This window comes from Hyperolius riggenbachi, chromosome 2 (assembly GCF_040937935.1).
Source record: "Hyperolius riggenbachi isolate aHypRig1 chromosome 2, aHypRig1.pri, whole genome shotgun sequence".
NCBI lineage: Eukaryota > Metazoa > Chordata > Amphibia > Anura > Hyperoliidae > Hyperolius > Hyperolius riggenbachi.
Window position 1 is genome coordinate 352,274,728 of NC_090647.1, and position 17,204 is coordinate 352,291,931.

Sequence of the window (17,204 nt, forward strand, 5' to 3'; positions counted from 1 at the left end):
TCATATCGATTTTCAATAGATTTCATACTGAAATCTATTGGAAATCTGTTTCTAGTAAAAAAAAATCCTAAACACATCAGATAGATCAGAAATCTATCTGATGTTCTATCTGCTGCTAATCTAAAGAGTGTATGGCCACCTTTAGGTAGTGTATACAATGTGTTACTAATACATTATCAAAACAAAAGAACTGTTTAACCACTTGAGGACCGTGGGCTTTACCCCCCTTAAGGACCGGCCACTTTTTTTCCATTCAGACCACTGCAGCTTTCACGGTTTATTGCTCGCTTATACAACCTACCACCTAAATGAATTTTGGCTCCTTTTCTTGTCACTAATAAAGCTTTCTTTTGGTGCTATTTGATTGCTCCTGCGATCTTTACTTTTTATTATATTCATCAAAAAAGACATGAATTTTGGCAAAAAAATGATTTTTTTAACTTTCTGTGCTGACATTTTTCAAATAAAGTAAAATTTCTGTATACATGCAGCGCGAAAAATGTGGACAAACATGTTTTTGATTAAAAAAAAACCATTCAGTGTATATTTATTGGTTTGGGTAAAAGTTATAGCGTTTACTAACTATGGTGCAAAAAGTGAATTTTCCCATTTTCAAGCATCTATGACTTTTCTGACCACCTGACATGTTTCATGAGGGGCTAGAATTCCAGGATAGTATAAATACCCCCCAAATGACCCCATTTTGGAAAGAAGACATCCCAAAGTATTCACTGAGAGGCATAGTGAGTTCATAGAAGATATTAATTTTTGTCACAAGTAAGCGGAAAATGACACTTTGTGACAAAAAAAAAAAAGTTTCCATTTCTTCTAACTTGCGACAAAAAAAATGAAATCTGCCACGGACTCACCATGCCCCTCTCTGAATACCTTGAAGTGTCTACTTTCCAAAATGGGGTCATTTGTGGGGTGTGTTTACTGTCCTCGCATTTTGGGGGGTGCTAATTTGTAAGCACCCCTGTAAAGCCTAAAGGTGATCATTGGACTTTGGGCCCCTTAGCGCAGTTAGGTTGCAAAAAAGTGCCACGCATGTGGTATTGCCGTACTCAGGAGAAGTAGTATAATGTGTTTTGGGGTGTATTTTTACACATACCGATGCTGGGTGGGAGAAATATCTCTGTAAATGACAATCTTTTAATTTTTTTACACACAATTGTCCATTTACAGAGATCTTTCTCCCACTCAGCATGGGTATGTGTAAAAATACACCCCAAAACACATTATACTACTTCTCCTGAGTACTGCAATACCACATGTGTGGCACTTTTTTGCACCCTAACTGCGCTAAGGGGCCCAAAGTCCAATGAGTACCTTTAGGATTTCACAGGTCATTTTGAGAAATTTTGTTTCAAGACTACTCCTCACGGTTTAGGGCCCCTAAAATGCCAGGACAGTATAGGAACCCCACAAATGACCCCATTTTAGAAAGAAGACACCCCAAGGTATTCCGTTAGTAGTACGGTGAGTTCATAGAAGATTTTATTTTTTGTCACAAGTTAGCGGAAAATGACACTTTGTGAAAAAAACCAATAAAAATCAATTTCCGCTAACTTGTGACAAAAAATAAAATCTTCTATGAACTCACCATACTCCTAACGGAATACGTTTGGGTGTCTTCTTTCTAGAATGGGGTCATTTGTGGGGTTCCTATACTGCCCTGGCATTTTAGGGGCCCTAAACCGTGAGGAGTAGTCTTGAAACCAAATGTCGCAAAATGACCTGTGAAATCCTAAAGGTACTCATTGGACTTTGGGCCCCTTAGCGTACTTAGGGTGTAAAAAAGTGCCACATATGTGGTACCGCCGTACTCTGTAGAAGTAGTATAATGTGTTTTGGGGTGTATTTTTACACATACCCATGCTGGGTGGGAGAAATATCTCTGTAAATGACAATTGTTTGATTTTTTTTACACACAATTGTCCATTTACAGAGAGATTTAGGGTAGAGAACAGATATAAACACTGCACTTGGGAGGTGATCTGACATCAGATCTGCGGGCGAACTATTGGTGTGGGTGGGTGATCAGATTGCCCGCAAGGGGCAGGTTAGGGGCTGATTGATGGGTGGCAGTGCCAGGGGGTGATTGATGGGTGGCAGTGACAGGGGGTGATTGATGGGTGATTGACAGGTGATTGACAGGTGATCAGTGGGTTATTACAGGGAAGCACAGATGTAAATATTGCACTGGCGAATTGATAAGGGGGGTCTGAGGGCAATCTGAGCGTGTAGGCGGGTGATTGGGTGCCCGCAAGGGGCAGATTAGGGTCTGATCTGATGGGTAACAGTGACAGGTGGTGATAGGGGGTGATTGATGGGTGATTGATGGGTAATTAGTGGGTGTTTAGAGGAGAGAATAGATGTAAACACTGCGTTTGGGTGGTGATCTGATGTCGGATCTGCGGGCGATCTATTGGTGTGGGTGGGTGATCAGATTGCCCGCAAGGGGCAGGTTAGGGGCTGATTGATGGGTGGCAGTGACAGGGGGTGATTGATGGGTGATTGATGGGTGATTGACAGGTGATTGACAGGTGATCAGGGGGGATAGTTGAATACAGTACACAGGGGGGGGGGGGTCTGGGGAGAATCTGAGGGGTGGGAGGGTGATCAGGAGGGGGCAGGGGGGGGGATAAAAAAAATAGCGTTTACAGATAGTGACAGGGAGTGATTGATGGGTGATTAGGGGGGTGATTGGGTGCAAACAAGGGTCTGGGGGGTGGGCAGGGGGGGGTCTGAGGGGTGCTGTGGGCGATCTGGGGCAGGGGAGGGGAGAAATCAGTGTGCTTGGGTGCGACATAGGGTGGCTGCAGCCTGCCCTGGTGGTCCCTCGGACATTGGGACCACCAGGGCAGGAGGCAGCCTGTATAATACACTTTGTAAACATTACAAAGTGTATTATACACTTTGTATGCGGCGATCGCGGGGTTAACATCCTGCCGGCGCTTCCGTATGGCCGGCGGGATGTTGCGGCGGGTGAGCGGAGACAGGCGCCGGCGGAGGATCGCGTCACGGATGACGCGATCGCTCCGCCCATGCCCTTACAAGGACCGCCGCCTCTGTGGGTAAGCTGGTCCTTGCGGGCTCCACTTCCCGGCCGCCCCTGTGCGTTAGGCGGTCGGGAAGTGGTTAAATAAACAGGAGAGATAGACAATTAAAATGTGTGACCACTTCACAACTGAGGGGTTTTACCCCTAGAGCACCAGAGCAATTTTCACCTTTCAGCGCTCCTTCCATTTATTCGTCTATAACTTTATCATTACTTATCGCAATGAAATTAAGTATATCTTGGTTTTTTTTTGCCACCAATTAGGCTTTCTTTAGGTGGGACATTATGCCAAGAATTATTTTATTCTAAATGTGTTTTAATGTGAAAATAGGAAAAAATGTGGGAAAAAAAAGTTTTTGGCCATTATAGTTTTTAAATAATGCATGCTACTGTAATTAAAATCCATGACATTTATTTGCCCATTTGTCCCGGTTATTACACCGTTTAAATTATGTCCCTATCACAATGTTTGGCGCCAATATTTTATTTGCAAATAAAGGTGCATTTTTTTCAGTTTTGCGTCCATCCCTAATTACAAGCCCATAGTGTATAAAGTAACAGTGTTATACCCTCTTGATATAAATATTTTGAGAGTTCAGTCCCTAAGGTAACTATTTATGTTTTTTTTTTTATTGTAATTTTTTTTTTATTACAAAAAAAAAAAAAATAGCAATTGGGGAGTGTGGGAGTTAATGAGTTAATTTATAATGTAAAATAATGTATTTGTATATGAAAAATGCTTATGACTGTAGTTTTACTATTTGGCCACAAGATGGCCACAGTAATTTTTTGTAAATGCATCCTGCAAGCGTAGGAAGTACGCTTGCAGGAAGTTCAGGGAGGCTGGGAAACTTTTTTTCACAATGATCGCGCTGCTTCTCATAGAAGCAGTCGATCATTGCTGGGGGGCTGAGATCAACGAACGGGAATGGTTTTTCCCGTTCATTGATCTCCGGGCGAGCAGGCGGTGGCGTACTTGGTAGCGCGCCCAGGCTATGCATATGCATAGGTAGGATTTAGTTAGTGCTAGGTCCCCTCCCATGGAGGATTGACTTCTTCGCAGTGGGAGGGACGTGTACTTAAAGTGAATGTTTACCGTTTCCAAAAAGAAAAAGTCAGATACTCACCTAAGGAGAGGGAAGGCTCGGTCCTAATGAGCCTTCCCTCTCCTCTCCCGGTGCCCGGTCCCGCGCAGGATCCCCCGTGGCAGTATTCGACCAGTTCGGTCAAATACTGCCACTTCCGCATGCCGAAGGGAGCTTTCGGAAGCCTTCGGGAGCACTCCCGAGGACGGGGCCGCTCCATACTACGCATGCGCGAGCGATCTCTATGACGCGCTCGCGCGTACGTAGTATGGAGCGGCCCGTCTTCGGAAGCCCGAGTGCTCCTGAAGACCTCCGAAGACCCTGCGGCGGCGGACGCGAACGGGGGAGCCAGCGCAGCACCGAGGGCACCGGGAGAGGAGAGGGAAGGCTCATTAGGACCGAGCCTTCCCTCTCCTTAGGTGAGTATCTGACTTTTTCTTTTTTGAAACGGTACCCATTGGCTTTAACAAGTTGCATGCAAGCTGTTACAGGAAACCAACATCCTCCAGTGGTAGACAGGTCATGTGTATGCTCAGTGTTCATTTTATCACATAAGTGGGGCTTGCACTCTTTTGCAGGTAGGCACTCATCTGTTTTTAAGTAGCGCTGTTCATTTCCTTGCTGTGTACTAATTTCATTCATTTTTGGTCAGCCGCTCCCACTTAACAGCTTTGCTTTTGGTGTATATGCAGAGCCTCTGTTTGGGTTCAAGGTGCGTTTGCAGTCTCTGGGGGGGCTCAGCGCATCTCTGATCGGAGGCCATTCGGAGGCGGCCTGGTGATGCGCTGATCCCACTTTTTGCGCAATTTTCAATTTTACTTGGTAGCGTGCCCAGGCTATGCATATGCATAGGTAGGATTTAGTTAGTGTTAGGTCCCCTCCCATGGAGGATTGACTTCTTCGCAGAGGGAGGGACGAGTACTTAACAAGTTGCATGCAAGCTGTTACAGGAAACCAACATCCTTCAGTGGTAGACAGGTCACGTGTATGCTCAGTGTGCATTTTATCCCATAAGTGGGGCTTGCACTCTTTTGCAGGCAGGCACTCATCTGTTTTTAAGTAGCGCTTTTCAATTCCTTGCTAGGTGGCGTGCATGAGCTCGGAAGCGCACGAACGAGCGAGCGGGAGCGCGAACAGCGGCGGTAGCTGCGTGTATCCACGCCCCTGGTGGTCAAAGGGTATTTAAAGGGGCGTAGATACATGCACCTGTGGTGATAAAGTGGTTAAATGTACAATAGAAATGTTTACATTACAGCTATAATGTATGAAAGTGGATAAATTGTGTATTTTTTCACTTTTTTCCCTATTTTCATTTTAAAATGCATAGAAAATAAGGTAATTACTGAAAACTATAAGCCACAAAAAGCCCAATTTGTCCTGAAAAAAACAATATACAAATCCATTAGTTGTTATAGTTATTGATGAAGTTATTGCCAAAGTAATCAGAACTGAGCTAAACTGTGAAAATGACCAGGGACGCGAAGTGGTTAATATATGGCTGCACACCCTTTGGAGAAAAATAACTGAAATCAGTCGATTCCTATAACCATCAATGAGCTTCTTGCACATCTCACCTGGAATTTTGGATCACTTTTCCTTTGAAAACTGCTCCACATCTCTTAGGGCTAGTTCAGACGGGCGTTTTTGTGGCGTTTAACGCAGCGTTTCAGACGCAGCGTTTTTTGGGATCTACTGCCATCCCATGCAAGTGAATGGGAGCGTTTAGAGCTGGCTTTTGCAGGCTTTCATGAAAGCCTGGCAGTAGATCCCAGCGTTGCGTCTAGTCTCAAAAGCAACATGCTGCTTTCAGAGGCGGTAAACGCGAGGAAACAATAGCAGAGACCAGAACTGCTAGCCTTGAACGCTTTTCAAAAGCCTTCAAAAGCTAGCTTTTAAACGCTGGCGTTTGAACGCAATGCCAAGCAAAAGCTCAGCAGACGCCCGTGTGAACCAGCCCTTATTATAGGGGGCCTTTTCTTAACAGCAATTTTAAGATCTCTCCACAGGTGTTCAATGGGATTTAGATGTGGACTCATTGCTGGCCACTTCAGAACTCTCCAGCGCTTTGTTGCCATCCATTTCTGGATGTGTTTTGACGTATGTTTGGGGTCATTGTCCTGCTGGAAGACCTAAGCTCTCGGACACAAATCCAGCTTTCTGACACTGGGCTCTACAGTGCGACCCAATAATAATGGTAATAATCTAATTCAAGATGCCTTGCACACATTCAAGGCACCCAGTACCAGAGGCAGCAAAGCAACCCCAAACATCTTTCAACCTCCACCATATTTCACTGTAGGTACTGTGTTCTTTTCTTTGTAGGCCTCATTCCATTTTTGGTAAACAGTAGAATGATGTACAAAAAGGGGAAAAAAGTACTGTATCTTGTTCTCATCTGTCCACAAGATGATGTTTTCCCAGAAGGATTTTGGCTTACCCAAGTACATTTTAGCAAACTGAAGTCTTGATGTTTTTATGTCTCTGTGTCAGCATTGGGGTCCTCCTGGGTCTCCTGCCATAGCATTTACTTTAATTTAACCACTTGCCGACCGCACGCTTATACCGTGCGTCGGCAAAGTGGCAGCTGCAGGACCAGCGACGCAGTACTGCGTCGCCAGCTGCAGGCTGATTAATCAGGAAGCAGCCGCTCGTGCGAGCGGCTGCTTCCTGTCAATTCACGGCGGGGGGCTCCGTGAAATAATCCGCTTTGTTTACATTTGTACGGCGCTGCTGCGCAGCAGCGCCGTAAGGCAGATCGGCGATCCCCGGCCAATCAGCGTCCGGGGATCGCCGCCATGTGACAGGGGACGTCCCGTCACTGGCTGCACAGGACGGATAGCGTCCTGTGCAGCCCAGATCTCCCGGGGGAGCAGGTAGGAGAGGGAGGGGGGAGAATATCGCCGCGGAGGGGGGCTTTGAGGTGCCCCCCCCGCAACATGCCTGCAGGTAGGAGCGATCAGACCCCCCCTGCACATCATCCCCATAGGGGGAAAAAAAGGGGGGCGATCTGATCGCTCTGTGTGGCCGCGGATCTCTGCTGGGGGCTGCAGAGCCCACCCAGCACAGATCCAAACAAACAGCGCTGGTCCTTAAGGGGGGGTAAAGGGTGGGTCCTCAAGTGGTTAAATGTTGACAGATAGTTTGCGCTGACACTGATGCTCGCTGAGCCTGCAGGACAGCTTGAATTTCTTTGGAACTTGTTTGGGGCTGCATATTCACCATCCGGACTATCCTGCGTTGCAACCTTTCATACATTTTTCTCTTCCTTCCACGCCCAGGGCAGGGCCGGATTACCGACCAGGCAACAAAAGCAGTCGCTTGGGGCCCCATTCAGAGTCAAAGGGGCCCCATTAGCACATAAACCAGCCCTTGCCATCCTGTCAGCGGTGGCTGGATGGTATAATGGTTAAAGGGACTCTGAGCAGTACAGTAACTATGGAAAGATGCATATCATTTTAAAGCTCTCTTTCTCCTCTTTCCAATGATATCTAAACGGCTGCTCTATGCCTTTTAGTTTTCGAAATTTTCGCGATTGAAATCGCGGCCACAGGATGACTTTTCTCCAAAGTCAGCGGTGGCTGGATGGTATAATGGTTAAAGGGACTCTGAGCAGTGCAGTAACTATGGAAAGATTCATATCATTTTAAAGCTCTTTTTCTCCTCTTTCCAATGATATATAAACAGCTGCTCAATGCCTTTTAGTTTTCAATATTTTCGCGATTGAAATCGCGGCCACAGGACGACTTTTCTCCAAAGTCAGCGGTGGCTGGATGGTATAATGGTTAAAGGGACTCTGAGCAGTGCAGTAACTATGGAAAGATTCATATCATTTTAAAGCTCTCTTTCTCCTCTTTCCAATGATATATAAACAGCTGCTGTATGCCTTTTAGTTTTCGATATTTTCGCGATCGAAATCGCGGCCACAGGACGACTTTTCTCCAAAGTTGGCAGCTCGATTCAGCACAATGCAATGAAATATAAGGAACCCAGGGGGATATAATTACAAACATCATGCTGGTAGGTGTGAGGATGTAATGAATTAGTTGTGGGTATGCTTAAAGGCATATCCACAGGCACTGCTTGGAGTCCCTTTAAGGGCTCTGCCGCTGACACAGGAGACCAGGGTTCGAATCTCAGCTCTGCCTGTTCAGTAAGCCAGCACCTATTCAGTAGGAGACCGTAGGCAAGTCTCTCTAACACTTCTACTGCCTATAGGGCGCGTCCTAGTGGCTGCAGCTCTGGCACTTTGAGTCCACCAGGAGAAAAGCGCGATATAAATGTTATTTGTCTTGTCTTGTCAAATGATGCCGTGCGCTGCTGATTGTCTTCAGAGCCAGGCTCTCCTCCTAGGTCCCCCTCCTGCTACTGTGCGCTCTGCCGCTGCCCACTCCACACTCCCTTCCCACAGAGAACCACATCTGCAGCAAGAATGATAGCAGCAGATGGCAAACGCTCACTCACCTATCCATGATCCAAGCAATAGAGATCCCGTCATCTGAAACCCATCTGTCTCTTCTACAGTGCAGCCGCTCGCTCTGAACTTCCTGATTCTCAGATCAGACATGAAGTAGGAAGTAGTAATAGTAGTAGTAACAGAGCGGCAGCACTCTAGAGGAGACAGATGGGCTCCGGATGACGGGACCTCTATTGCTTGGATCGCAATAGGTGAATGTGATTCATCTGGTGCTGTCATTCTCCCCCACTGCGGCTGCCTTCTCTGCTGGACTATCGTATTCACTGGGATGGAGGCTGCATGGTGGCTGTCTAGTTTGAGAGGAAATTGGTTGTTCGGTGGTGGGAGTGGTTATGTAATTCTGTCTGGGGAACGGCTTCCGGTTTAGCGGAGTCCAGAGCTTTCTGCTATTGCCAGGCTGGAGATGCAGGGGGAAAGTGCTGCTGCTGTGATATCTGGCGCCCTCTTCACAGGAGTGCCCCAGCCCCTGAGTGCAAATGTCCCAGCCATTCATTTCTCACTCTGCATTTTGCCGCTGCTATTCCCTGCATTGTGCACCCACAGAGGAAAGCGTGCTGTTGCCCATAGCAACCAGTAGCTCGGCTGCCCGGTGTGTGCGACATATTGCTGTGCAGCTGCATCTTCTGATTCTATTACGACATGATGGGGGGGCCCAAATCAGTTACTTTGCTTAGGGCCCCATTTAGCCTTAATCCGGCTCTGGCCCAGGGAGATTAGCTACAGTGCCATGGGTTGCAAACTTCTTCATAATGTTGTGCACTGTGGACAGAGGCAAATCTAGATCTCTGAAGATTAACATGTAACCTTGGGATTGTTGATATTTTTCCACAATTTTGGTTCTCAAGTCCTCAGACAGATCTCTTCTCCTCTTTCTGTTGGTCATGCTTAGCGTGGCACACACAGACACACAATGCAAAGACTAAGTGAACATCTCTCCTTTTTATTTGCTTTCAGGTGTGATTTTTAAATCGCCCACACCTGTTTCTTGACCCAGGTGAGTTTAAAGGAGTATCACATGCTTAAAACACATGCTTAAAACAATCTTATTTATCCACAATTTTGAAAGGGTGTCCAGCCCATTTTTTGGAGTTTTGTGTGACATATCCAATTAGCTTTTTCCCCCTCCATTTTTGTTTTGTTTCAATACACACAAAGGAAATAAACATGTGTATAGCAAAAAGTGTTACTGCAATACTTTTCTGTGAGAAAAATTTCTGGGGTGCCAACAATTTCGGCCATGACTGTATAGGCAGTGTTTGTTGTTGAAACCAGGATAATTAAGGTAAAATGATGTATCCTGAATAATGTATTATGTTCTACTATGAGTCATTCCAGTTTTTTTTCTAAATATATACTGTGGTTGTATAAATAATACCAAAAGTGACTAAGTATTGCCACACCAATTTACATGGACCATGTGAAGCCAAACATTTTTGTTAAAAACAAAAAAATCTCAAATGTTGTTTATAGACAGACAGGCTGCATGGATCTCCAACCGGGGGTTGATGAGCATACAAAGAGTGCCAGCAGTGTGATTATTTGAGGAGATGGATGATATGCTTCTAATTCTGAATTGATGCAAAATTGAATGCAAATTTGCTTTTGCTGCAGCATTTAATTGATTAATTTTCAAGCTGGCATAAAAGTTTGACTTAAAACCAGTCTTTCCTAATCATTCATAGGGAAAATGTATCTCTTGGATAGCTGCCATTTGCCTACAATGAGATGCACATTGTTCCAAGTTGATGCAGGTTTAGGAGTAAAGCTCCTGCAATAGGTTTGAAATACCTAGATAAGTGGTGCTTTTCTGGCAGCTGCTGTGAGGTCACATACTGTACTAGACTCCTCAGCATGACAGGCCAGCTGATAACTTGTAAGCACTGTGCAGCCATGTGCAAGCCATTGTGTATGTAAGTGAGTGGCACTATCCAAGAGGAAAGCGAGGTACATTTTGCTAATAGGCAATTAGCTCTGTTTATTGTAATATGTAAGCTATATAACAATTCGTGTTGGGTTCCTGGATTGATATAGCCCCAGTTTGCTGGCTCGCTTGCTTATTAGTGAGACAATAATAGCAGTTTTTTGCAGTAGTTATAATTTAGCCAGTGATACAAAGTATTGAGGCATGGCTGGCTATTTCAACACGAAACCTGATTATACACATTATACAACATAGAAAAATGTTCCTGATGGTGATGCAATAAAACTTAACCTTTGATAAACCATTAAAAAGATAATTGAGATTTGTTTGGCGTTTTTGAAATTGTCAAATAACTTGCTAGTAATGCTGGGACTGCAATATACGCATATTCGTAGGCTTACAATCCAAAGTCCACAGTCATCACAAGATAATGATAAATATTTACACACCCCCCACCACAAAACCTGACATGTTTCACTTCATAAAGAAGCTTTTTCAAGGGAAAGTGCAAAAAGTGAAAGTGTTAAGGTGCAAACAAGTATTATAAATACATTTACAAGTATTAGGACATAGCGTATATGCTACATTAGTAACAGCCCCCCCCCCCCCCAAAAAAAATGTAGCATATACGCTCTGTCCTAATAATTGTAAATGTATTTATAATGCTTGTTTGCACCTTAACACTTTCACTCACTGGCGTACCAATAGGGGATGCGACCCCTGCCATCGCGGGGGGGGGGGGGGGGGGCCTGGGCCCCCCTAGGGCCAGCTCAGGGACTTTTGGGGGCAGGAGGGGTGTAATGAAAAATTTTGCAACCCATCAGATTTTGCATCTTGCCATAGAGGACAGTGTATGACTGCGTAGGCGTGGCTCCTCTCTGTTAACACGCCTGTAATTTTTTGCAACCACAGATCCCATTGAGCTAGAAGGGGGATTGTTCCCTCCGGGGGGGGGGGAGGGGGGTTATTAATTGAGCAAGAAGGGTGATTGTTCCCTGGGGGGGGGGGGGTTATTAGTTGAGCAAGAGGGGGAATTTTTCCCTCCAGGGGGGGTTATTAGTTGAGCAAGAGGGGGGATTGTTCCCTGGGGGGGATATTAGTTGAGCAAGAGGGGGGATTGTTCTCTCCAGGGGGGGTTATTAGTTGAGCAAGAGGGGAGGGTTCTGTGTGAGAATAGGTTTTGGTTGGGTTGCATTTTCTGATACAGATAGGTTGAAGTCAATGGTTATTTTGCACTTTCTGATAGCTATACCTATAAATAAGTGCAACCGGTTGCAAAATCTGATAAAGTTGCAAAAAATTTCACCACAGGGGTCGCAGCATAAGAGGAGAGTGTGGCAGATCGGTGGAGAGGGGGGAAATTCCCCCCCCCCCTCCCTCACCTCGGGCTCTCCTCTCAGCGCTCCCCCTTCTGCAATCATTGGTGGCAGTACCAGTGGCGGCAGGATGAATACATTACCGCCTTCTCGCTGGAGGACTCCTGTTCTCTAAGAGCTTCTTGCAACTTCCTGTGTAAACAGGAAGTTGCTCTTAGAGAACGGAAGTCCTCCAGCGAGAAGGAGGTAATGTATTCATCCTGCCGCCACTGCTGCTGCTGCTACTGCCGCCTGCCCGCTGCCACCAATGATTGCAGGAGGGGGAGCGCTGTCTTTTTTGATGAATATAATAAAAACGAAAAATCACAGCAGCAATCAAATAGCACCAAAAGAAAGCTGTATTAGGGACAAGAAAAGGAGGTAAAATTCATTTAGGTGGTAGGTAGTATGACGAGCAATAAACAGTGAAAGCTGCAGTGGTCTGAATGAAAAAAAAGGGTCTGGTCCTTAAGGGGTTTTATGACTGCAGTCCTTAACCTATTTTGGTTCCTGGACGTAGAAACTACGTCCAGGAACCATGCGCGCTACCGCGCGCTCCCACGGCCTTGCACGCGCGCTCCCGCCCGCGGTTCGTTAGCCAGGCAATCAGTGAATCGGGCTATGGTGCCCGATCACTGATTCCTCTCCCCCGCTGAAAAAGCGACAGCATCTCTCGGAAGCTTCGCTTTTTCTGGCTGTAACGTACCCCATGCGTCGCTCTAAGCGTGTGTTACGCTTAGAGTGACGTCATGTAAAGAAACTCATGGCCGCCATCTTGTGGCCAAAAAGTAAAACTACAACTAAAAGTAAAAAAAATAAAATTCAAACACACATTTACATTTTAAACCACTTGTTAACATCCCACCCTCCCAAAACTACCCAAATAAAATGTTTAATATAAAAAAAAAAACCCATTACAGTAAAAAAAAACAAAAAACATGTAAATATTTACCTAAGGGTCTAAACTTTTTAAATATCAATGTAAAGATGAAATACTTCTATATTTTTTTTATTTTAAACTTGTAAATAGTGATAGATGCAAAACGGAAAAAATGCACCTTTATTTCCAAATAAAATATTGTCGCCATACATTGTGATAGGGACATAATTTTAACGGTGTAATAACCGGGACATATGGGCAAATACAATACGTGATCCGTACCAGAGGTCCCGAGCCCCTGATGAGTCACTGAGTGACGAAATCGATCGGGCGGAGCTTAATGCGGAAGTGGGATACGCACGCAGAGCGGAGCGTGGAGGCGAGACGGGAACGGCGTCTAACGGCCACCGAGCGCGCAACGGAGGTCCATTGAGACAGTAGGGTCCTGGAGCCTGCCAGCCCGGCCAACATACGGGAGAGAGCCCGTTTATAAATTACTCTGAGCGCAGAATCTTTTATGGACATGTGAGTGCAACTGTTTTTTAAAAATAAATACTTTTAAACGTTATCACACTATGTGGAGTCTTTTCCATTGAGGTATATGGATACAAACAGAGTATACACACCGAATCTGAGGAGGAAAACAGAGGTTATATCTGCCTGAGAGGTGGGGGACGACCAGGGAACGGTCCCAAAGCGCATATAGACCATTTGTTGGTCTTATAATTGCGGTGAGTGACACACAAAGGGTGCTGGTGGAGGTCCCCTAGAGTTGTGAAGAGATACAGGCTTGATCTCATCATCTGTACAGTCCAATTGGTGGAGACACCCCTCAATATAGAGACTATTATTATATTGCATGTCATTGCATATGTGAAAATGTGGTTTTAATATATTGTGAATGATGTGAATTATGGCGATTCAATTGTGAGCGCTACCTCTGGTACGGATTGTTTTACATATATAGGGGAGGCGAACAGGTTGTTCACTATTGCTAAGTTGCGTTACACCTAGAGCTGTATTATCATCCACATAGGAGCTGAGCATTATTTAGCTGTGAGCGCTGACCTCTTGTGGATTAAAAATACAATACGTGAGTTTTAATTATGGAGGCATGTATTATTTTAAAACTATAATGGCTGAAAACTGAGAAATAATGATTTTTTTCCGTTTTTTTCTTATTCTTCCTGTTAAAATACATTTACAGTAAAGTGGCTCTTAGTAAAATGTACCCCCCAAAGAAAGCCTAAAACAAGATATAGATCAGTTCATTGTGATAAGTAGTGATAAAGTTATAGGCTAATGAATGGGAGGTGAACATTTCTCAAGTGAAAACGACGGAACGCGAATGGGTTAAGTGATTAAATGTTACATTTTTTTGCGCTAGTGGCCCTTTAACAGCAAGAGTCTCAAATTCAATTTGGCCAGGACACTATCTGCAGGTAGTTTGTATGTCTTCCTTGTATTTGTGTGAATTGTCTCCTACATCCTAAAAACATCTGGATGGTTTTTGTTTTTTTGGATGCTCATCACCCAAAATTGGCCCTAAACTTAGAATTGTGTTTCATGTGCAAGAGTATCTCAAATTAGAAAATCATTGACAAAGTGAAACTCATATAATAGATTTATTACATAAAGCGTGATATATTTGATGTGATCCAGAGGCTTCCCACTACGTCGGTGAGCATATAACTTTTTACTTTTTCCTCAGAGGTTTGCTTTAAATCAAAAATAGTCTTATTGCTACCTCTTTTCACACCCTACCACAAATGTTCCATATAGATTCCTAAACCTTCAGTACCAGCACTACTGATAACTGTTCTACTCCTGAACAACCAATAGCCAAATTACTGCACCAAACTAACTTGCTTCCAGAGCGGTACGGAACTTTATATAAATTAACCTGTGCAGATCCTTCATCATCTTTGACCCAGCATTTCAGATATAAAAGGTAACCTGAATAGCTGGTGCTCAATACTTGCAGCCTGGTTGCCAGGAAACCAATTCCATGTTCAAGCCATCATAATCACAGACCATAGAAGAACTGAAGAAATGTAAAGAAGTGCCCAGCTTGGGGGGAGAAGAAAACATTCTTACATAAATACAGAACGGTCTCCGCCAACATGATGACATTTTTTGAAAGAATCCATTTCCTAAACTAAAAGATTCATCTACACTTTGAAATGCTGAGTCAAAGCTAAACTAAAAAAATAAAATAAAAAAATACTGCTGCTGTTTTTGTTTTCTGTAAAAGCAGGTAATAACATATAAGCTTTGCATATGCTGTACAGTGGGATGTGAATGTTTGGGCAACATTGTTCGTCATGATTTTCCTGTATAAATCATTGGTTGTTATGATAAAAATGATAAAAATGTCAGTTAACCTCCTTGCCGGTTATCCCGAGCTCAGCTCGGGGTAACCTGCGCAGGAGGATATCTCAGGCCCCGCTGGGCCGATTTGCATAATTTTTTTTTTTTGTTACAAGCAGCTAGCACTTTGCTAGCTGCTTGTAACTTCCGATCGCCGCCGCTCGCCGCCGATCCACCGCAATCCGCCCGCGCCGAGTCGCTCCCCCCCGCCCCAGAGCCCTGCGCCGCCTGGCCAATCAGTGCCAGGCAGCGTTGAGGGGCGGATCGGGATTCCCTATGACGTCCCGACGTCCATGACGTCGGTGACGTCATCCCGCCCCGTCGCCATGGCGACCGGGGAAGCCCTGCAGGAAATCCCGTTCTCAACGGGATTCCCTGCATACTCTGATCGCCAAAGGCGATCGGAGTGGGTGGGGGGATGCCGCCGCTTAGCGGCTATCATGTAGCGAGCCCTTGGCTCGCTACATGATTTAAAAAAAAAAAAAAAAAAAATGTGCGGCGCTGCCTCCTTGCCGGATTTTTTAGACCGGCAAGGAGGTTAAATACAGTGGCTTGCAAAAGTATTTGGCCCCCTTGAAGTTTTCCACATTTTGTCACATTACTGCCACAAACATGAATCAATTTTATTGGAGTTTCACATGAACGGCCAATACAAAGTGGTGTACACGTGAGAAGTGGATCGAAAATCATACATCATTCCAAACATTTTTTACAAATCAATAACTGCAAAGTGGGGTGTGCGTAATTATTCAGCCTCTTTGGTCTGAGTGCAGTCAGTTGCCCAAAGACATTGCCTGATGAGTGCTAATGATTAAATAGAGTGCACCTGTGTGTAATCTAATGTCAGTACAAATACAGCTGCTCTGTGACGGCCTCAGGGGTTGTCTAAGAGAATCAGAGGTTGTCTAAGAGAATCTTGGGAAGCAACAACACCATGAAGTCCAAAGAACACACCAGACAGGTCATGGATAAAGTTATTGAGAAATTTAAAGCAGGCTTAGGCTACAAAAAGATTTCCAAAGCCTTGAACATCCCACTGAGCACTGTTCAAGCGATCATTCAGAAATGGAAGGAGTATGGCACAACTGTAAACCTACCAAGACAAGGCCGTCCACCTAAACTCACAGGCCGAAGAAGGAGAGCGCTAATCAGAAATGCAGTCAAGAGGCCCATGTTGACTCTGGACAAGCTGCAGAGATCTACAGCTCAGGTGGGGGAATATGTCCATAGGACAACTATTAGTCGTGCACTGCACAAAGTTGGCTCTTATGGAAGAGTGACAAGAAGAAAGCCATTGTTAACAGAAAAGCATAAGAAGTTCCGTTTGCTCTGGTCGGATGAGACCAAAATGGAACTTTTTGGCCAAAATGCAAAACACTATGTGTGGCAGAAAACTAACACTGCACATCACTCAGAACACACCATCCTGACTGTCAACTATGGTGGTGGCAGCATCATTCTCTGGAGTTGCTTCTCTTCAGCAGGGACCGGGAAGCTGGTCAAAGTTGATAGGAAGATGGATGGAGCCAAATACAGGGCAAACTTGGAAGAAAACCTCTTGGAGTCTGCAAAAGACTTGAGACTGAGGCGGAGGTTCACCTTCCAGCAGGACAACGACTCTAAACATAAAGCCAGGGCAACAATGGAATGGTTTAAAACAAAACATATCCATGTGTTAGAATGGCCCAAAGTCCAGATCTAAGTCCAATTGAGAATCTGTGGCAAGATCTGAAAACTGCTGTTCACAAATGCTGTCCATCTAATCTGAATGAGCTGGAGCTGTTTTGCAAAGAAGAATGGGCAAGGATTTCAGTCTCTAGATGTGCAAAGCTGGTAGAGACATACCCTAAAGACTAGCAGCTGTAATTGCAGCAAAAGGTGGTTCTACAAAGTATTGACTCAGGGGGCCGAATAATTACGCACACCCCACTTTGCAGTTATTTATTTGTAAAAAATGTTTGGAATGATGTATGATTTTCGATCCACTTCTCACATGTACACCACTTTGTATTGGTCTTTCACATGGAATTCCAATAAAATTGATTCATGTTTGTGGCA

General features: G+C 44.7%; 1 long non-coding RNA gene across 1 annotated transcript in view; it reads left to right on the forward strand.

Annotated features, from left to right (window-relative positions):
- The window catches only part of LOC137546784 (uncharacterized), a 57,171-nt gene that overhangs the window by 21,524 nt on the left and 18,443 nt on the right, over positions 1-17,204 (forward strand). The window lies entirely within an intron of this gene.